At 35.4% G+C, this 6,379-nt stretch overlaps 1 pseudogene; it reads left to right on the top strand.

The window, feature by feature from the left end:
- The first annotated feature begins 1,586 nt into the window (after positions 1 to 1,586).
- On the top strand, positions 1,587 to 5,106 carry LOC136211073 (probable inactive receptor kinase At1g48480; annotated as a pseudogene).
- Positions 5,107 to 6,379: the final 1,273 nt, after the last annotated feature.

Raw genomic sequence — 6,379 nt, 5'->3', positions numbered from 1 at the left:
TAATTTAAACATAAAAGGCAACATTTATATGACATGTAGGAGTTATGGAGGCAAAGGCCACAATAAGAGGACTTACACATCACAAAGACCACCTTAAAGTGCTCCACGGGTATAGTTCATCATGCATTGTATTACTTCTTTGTAACTGTTTGACTAATTAGTTTATTATTCGACTTTTAGCCAAAGAGACCTAGAACCACCACAAATACAACTTCTACAAGTTCTACTGTTCCAAGACCAACAACATCACCTACCACAGTCCACTAGATGATGGATGTAAGTGTTACTATTATATTTATTTAATTATTTTGATTACATATTCATTTCCTAATAATTTATTCATTTACACAGGGACCTAACCAACCTATTGCAGCATATAGTCAACCTCAAACCCATGGAACCTAAGCCAGTCAACCCTTTAGTGTTCTTGGTAACTTTCATACTAGCAATGTCACTACTGATGTACCAAGATCATCAAGGAGAATACTTCATAATTTAAGAGCCTAGTATGCACTGAGAAGACTACCATTCACCAGAAGTTCTGCTACAAATGCACACATGTTGGGAACAACAACTCCTAGACGTTCAAACTCGGGATGTTGGGAAATCACCTCGGGCAGAGAAACTTCATCTAGAGATGAAGGTTGTCCGTATTTTTTAGGCTTGTGGATTATAGGTTTCTTAGAATCAGGATTGGAAGCCTCCTCAATGCTAGGTTTCTTTCGACCAATGACAAGTAACATAAAGAAAATAGCAGAAAAAATGGGACGAAAATGAACTTACTGGAAAAGATGAACTGGTTAGGGAAAATGACGCAAAAGTAAAGAAAGCTACGAATTATGGTAAATGTAAAGTGAGAAGAATAGAAGCCTTCAGACTCGACAGACTTTCAGAAACCGTTTTCCATTAAGGAAAACCCTCTTGCCAGCTAGTTGAGACCATCAGAAGACTTCTCTTAGAATAAGACTTCTCCTAATAGAAGGAGGATTCCTAATAAAGGAATGATTTCTAGAAGAGAGAGATTCGATAGAAACACTATAAATAGACATATATAACCTAAAGGTACATTAATATCACTATCTCACAAGCAATTCATGGCCTTCAACTCTTACAACCCTTGTTTACTTAGACATCAGAGCGGATTCGCCGGACTACGATTTCTCTATGACTGTTTGTTCTACAAGATATCCGAATGAATCAGAGATAACACCTAATATAGAAAATCGGAACGAATTCTTGAGTACGGACACATAGATTGGATCTAGGGGGTTGAGCGGAATTTCTCTTACACACTCTTTTTTTTATGGAATCATTTCTTTTGTAACAACCACTTAGATCCATTGATCCACGAATAACATAAACCGTTTTTGCTCGTGCTAAATTTGAAAAAAATATAAACGGAAAAAATAATAGAAAACAAATATAATTTAAACGAATAAAAAAATCAGATGAAGTATATAAACACAACAAATCTAATCCAGTAGGAAAAAGAAAAAGATCTTCATAGTAATTTACAAAAGTTGTGTATCTGATGAATGAGGTTGCGTTCTTACACATCCTAAGGTGCACGAATTTGAAGAATTTTACAAGGCTCGCTTCCATTTGAGCCATTACCATACAAACATGTATCCAAAGTCGAAACTGACATATCGATCAAAAAAAGTCAAAACTAACGTTGACTTTTTTTTTGTTATCAAATATTGAAGATAACCGCCATCAAGAAGTAGCAGTTGGTTTTCATATTTGATAACCAAAAATGAAGTCACAATCCAGAAACCTCTTGTTACTTCCTTTTCTTTCCATCATCTTCTTCCTGGATTCTTCCTCCATTGTCCACTCAGATCTAGCATCAGATAGAACTGCCCTTTTAGCTCTACACGCAACAGCCGGCGGTCGATTCCTCCTCCGATGGAACATTTCCGACGAAACCCCCTGCAATTGGACCGGCGTTACTTGTCAATCAAACAGAGTCGTCGAGTTACGCCTCCCTGGTATGTCTCTCTCCGGCAAACTTCCGATAGCTCTTGGAAATATAACAGAGCTACGAACTCTGTCTCTCCGATTCAACGCCTTCTCTGGTCCAATCCCTGCTGAAATTGGTAATCTAGCTTCTTTACGCAATTTATACTTGCAGGGGAACTTATTTTCCGGGGAAATTCCTGAATGTTTGTTCAATTTGCAGAATCTGGTTAGGCTTAATCTGGGTTTTAATAACTTCAGTGGTGTTATTTCACCCAATTTTAACAAATTGAAGAGGTTAGCAACTCTTTGCTTAGATCGAAACCAGCTCAATGGTTCAATTCCTGAATTGAATTTGGGATTTCTTCATCAATTCAATGTTTCATTTAACAATTTAACTGGTTCTATCCCTGAAACCCTATCTAGTAACCCTGTGAATTCGTTTGAAGGCAATTCTCTTTGTGGGAAACCCTTGTTACCTTGCAATAGTAGTTCAATTGGGGATAATGATAAATTGTCTAGTGGAGCTATTGTAGGGATTATGATTAGCTGTTTTATTGGGTGTTTGTGTCAAAAAAAGAGGATTAAACAAGGAGGGGTTCAAGTTAAAGATGCTAGTGAGATTTCCATGGCTGATATTGATAGTGCTGCAGCAACCGCTGGTTCTTTCAGAGGTACAGGTAGGAATAGATTGAGGATGGCTAGGAGTAGTGTTTTGGAGTTGAATTTGGAAGATTTGTTGAGTGCTTCTGCAGAGTTGATTTCGAAGGGGGGTTTTGGGACAACTTATAAGGCTTTTTTAGATACAGGAAATAGAGTGGTTGTGAAAAGAATGAGGGAACGACAATGGTATTGAGAAGATAAACCATGAGAATTTGCTGCCTTTAAGAGCTTCTTTTTATAGCAAGGATGAAAAACTTCTTGTTCATGATTACATGCCTATGGGAAGCTTATCTGCTCTTTTACATGGTTAGTGTTTTATTGTCTTCAATCATGTTGTCAATTTTCTATAATTGCTGTTCTTTTTTTTGGTGGCAGTTCGTGTAAGTGGATAGTGTTTGTGTAGTGTCGATTCTGGGTAAGTGTTCTTTGTATAAGTGGACCGTGTTTGCGTATTGTCGACTATGAGTTACTAGTTAGTGTTCTTCGTGTAAGTGGATCGTGTCTGTGTAGTGTCGACTATGGGTTAGTGTTTTTCGTGTAAGTGGATCGTGTCTGTGTAGTGTCGACTATGGGTTAGTGTTTTTCGTGTAAGTGGATCGTGTCTGTGTAGTGTCGACTATGGGTTAGTGTTTTTCGTGTAAGTGGATCGTGTTTTTTTTAGTGTCAACTATGGGTTAGTGTTCTTCGTGTAAGTGGATCGTGTTTGTGTAGTGTTGACTATGGGTTAGTGTTCAATGAGTGAACCTGATCCAACCTGAAAATTTGTCTTAATACATCAACCCTTTTAATTGGCAAATAATCTAATTGTACCATGAATTTTAGAGATGTCTCGTTAAAGTTTTGAGTTTGTTTAAAATGATATGATTCACCCCCTAACTCCTACTCGGCAAAATAAGTGGAGGTTTTAGACAAGTTGAAACGCATTTTACTTTAAACAAGTTCAGAAGGCCCATAAGCCACTTTGAGCAAGTTTATATGAGCTAATATGTCACTTTTAGCAAGTTCAAAGGATAATGAGACATCTCCAAAGTTCGACCGAAAAAATTGATTATTTGGCCGATTACAAGGTCCTTGATGTATTAAGTCCAAAAAGTTTCATGTCACTACTGCTTACTTTACCACGTAGGACTTAGGAGTTAAACGTTATCGCCACCTCTATCTTAAGAGCCAGTTTGGCATTGATGTGACCAGCTGAACCTGATGTGGGTGAAAATATCGTGAGGAAAAACTGATAAGTGTTTAGTAAATACCGATAAAAATTGATAGTTATGGTTATTTTTAAAATTAAATTGAAAAATAGGGTTATTTTGGAATTAATTTGAAAGTTAGGCTATTTTTTTTGTAGAAAAAATTAATATAAGTTTTTCTAAGAGCATCTCTCATGCAAGGTGTTTGGAAGGGTGTTTGATGATATGGAGGGTGCTTGAAAGAGTGTCTTGCATTGGAGTAACAAATGTTGCTTAAATGATTATGGCAATGTTGCCAATTTTTGGCACCCTTACTTTTTCTTTTTTAATATAAAAAATAATTTAGTTGTGTACTATTGATGGAATTTTATGGCAATGTTTATTATTAAAATAAATTATATATAAAATAATGATTTGTGGTACTACTGTGTCAATTTTTAGAGTTGCTTAGCATTGCGATTTTTTTAAAAAAAAAGTTGTCAAAAGTGATGTGAATGAGAGAGAAAATAAAATAATATATTTCTCATGCCATTTTGCATCAAGTGCAGGAAACAGAGGTGCAAATAGAACTCCATTGAATTGGGATACCAGGATCCGCATTGCCCTTGGAGCTGCTAGAGCAATTGCACACCTTCACTCTCAGGTAGAGCTCTCAATTTCCCACACGAAACGGGATTTACATAAACAATCTGTTCGAAACGATTATCATTATATCATATAACACGATTATAACACAATAATTCATTTCGACACCCTTACTCTCAGGGCCATTCGACGTCTCATGGAAGTATCAAGTCATCAAATGTACTCCTTACTTCAACCTTCGAAGCTTGTGTCGCTGATTATGGACTCGCCCAATTCGCTGGATGGAACCCTACTTTTAACCGTGTTAGAAATGGTTATCTTGCCCAAGAGGTGACATTTAATTCTAAAGTATCCCAGAAAGCAGATGTGCATAGCTATGGTGTACTGTTCTTGGAGTTGCTCACCGGAAAAGATCCCGACAAAACTCACTTGAAAGATGAGGGACTAGACCTTCCGAGATGGATTTTATCTGCTGTGAACGATGAATGGACTTCAGAAGTGTTCGATGTTGAGATCCTTCAATGTGGGAACTTAGAGGAACTTATGCTTCAGCTTTTGGAGTTAGCATTCAGTTGGACTGATCAGAATCCTGATAATCGCCCTTCAATGGCCGAGGTGATAACCCAAATTGAAATGCTGATTCACTGACATGGATTGTTTGTGGTGGTTTCTCGTGAATAAAAAGTAATATATATATATATAGATTTGACAATTTCGTGTTCGTGTTGTGTCATTTACGGATTCGTGTTAATAAGAGTAAATCCAAATCCAATCCAAAAACTTTCGTGTCACAATCGTGTTAATAATTTATTGATTAGCAAATATGAAAATATAAAAATACAAATCTGATTTATCCTAATAATTCTAGCATTCAAAATTTTGAATCGAGACATTATTAAGCACAACTGAACAACCAGTATCATTTATTCTTTACATCATCTCAAATATATGAGTTTTAATTTGCATTTTCAATTATGTAGTTACTTAATCTACCACCCATAAGAAACTTGTCTAGAAACAGTAAAAGATTATAAACTTACCATATAAAACTCATTGACACCTAGCAATATACGCAACACATAATGCAAACAAAAATACTACCGCAGATGAAACAATGATTAAGAAGCTCTTATGTTTAGTAATTTTGCAACAGAATTCTGCATAGATTTTTATCATCTCCTCCAGTTGAATCTCCAAACTCTGATTGACCTGTTTCAAAGATTTGACTTGCTGACGGCGCATAATAATCTCTTTGAGAATCACACTGTTGAGTGACTTCAAGTTTTGAATCTCGAAACTCTGACCGTCATCCATGGCGTGTTGATCGACCATGGTTGGGGTTTGATTTTGTTTAAGGTTATTATTAATCTTCTTCTTGGCCATGTTATCGGCGGTGAAAGGATAAAAGAATTTAGGGTTAGAGTTTTACTAGAGCTTTTATGTTGGTGAATGAAAGGAGAAGGGGCATGATATAAATAGTGAGATAAAAAGAATGAGAGAGAAAAAAAAAGACTTTTGAATATTTAAAATTGGGGTCCAAAAAGTTAAAAACCAATATTTTGAGTATTTGGAAATTAATTATTTCCTAAAGTAATTAATTATATCCTTCCAATTGTTTTTAATAAAATTGAGAATGAAAGAGACTTTGAAAATATAAATTTAGGGTCCAAAAAGCAAAAACTCATGTTTTGAGTGTTTGGAAATTAATTATTTTCCAAATCAATTAAATATTTCCTTTCATTTTTTCATAAAATTGAGAATGTATTATTTTTTTCTTCATTTATTAATAATTTATGTACATAATCATGTTAAAGATCTAAGTCCTATTTGGTAAAGAGAGGTTTGAGGTAAAATTAGAGGTTTTGACTAGTCAAACCTCTAATGGTGGTGTTTGGTAAAGAGAGGTTTGAAAAAGCTTTTTAGATAAAACTTCTAATTTTGAAAAAGCTACTTTTAAGAGCTTTTTCAATATTTTTTGAATGACA

This window comes from Euphorbia lathyris, chromosome 1 (assembly GCF_963576675.1).
Source record: "Euphorbia lathyris chromosome 1, ddEupLath1.1, whole genome shotgun sequence".
In the NCBI taxonomy this organism is placed as follows: Eukaryota; Viridiplantae; Streptophyta; class Magnoliopsida; order Malpighiales; family Euphorbiaceae; genus Euphorbia; species Euphorbia lathyris.
This window is presented reverse-complemented; position numbering and strand designations above follow the sequence as displayed.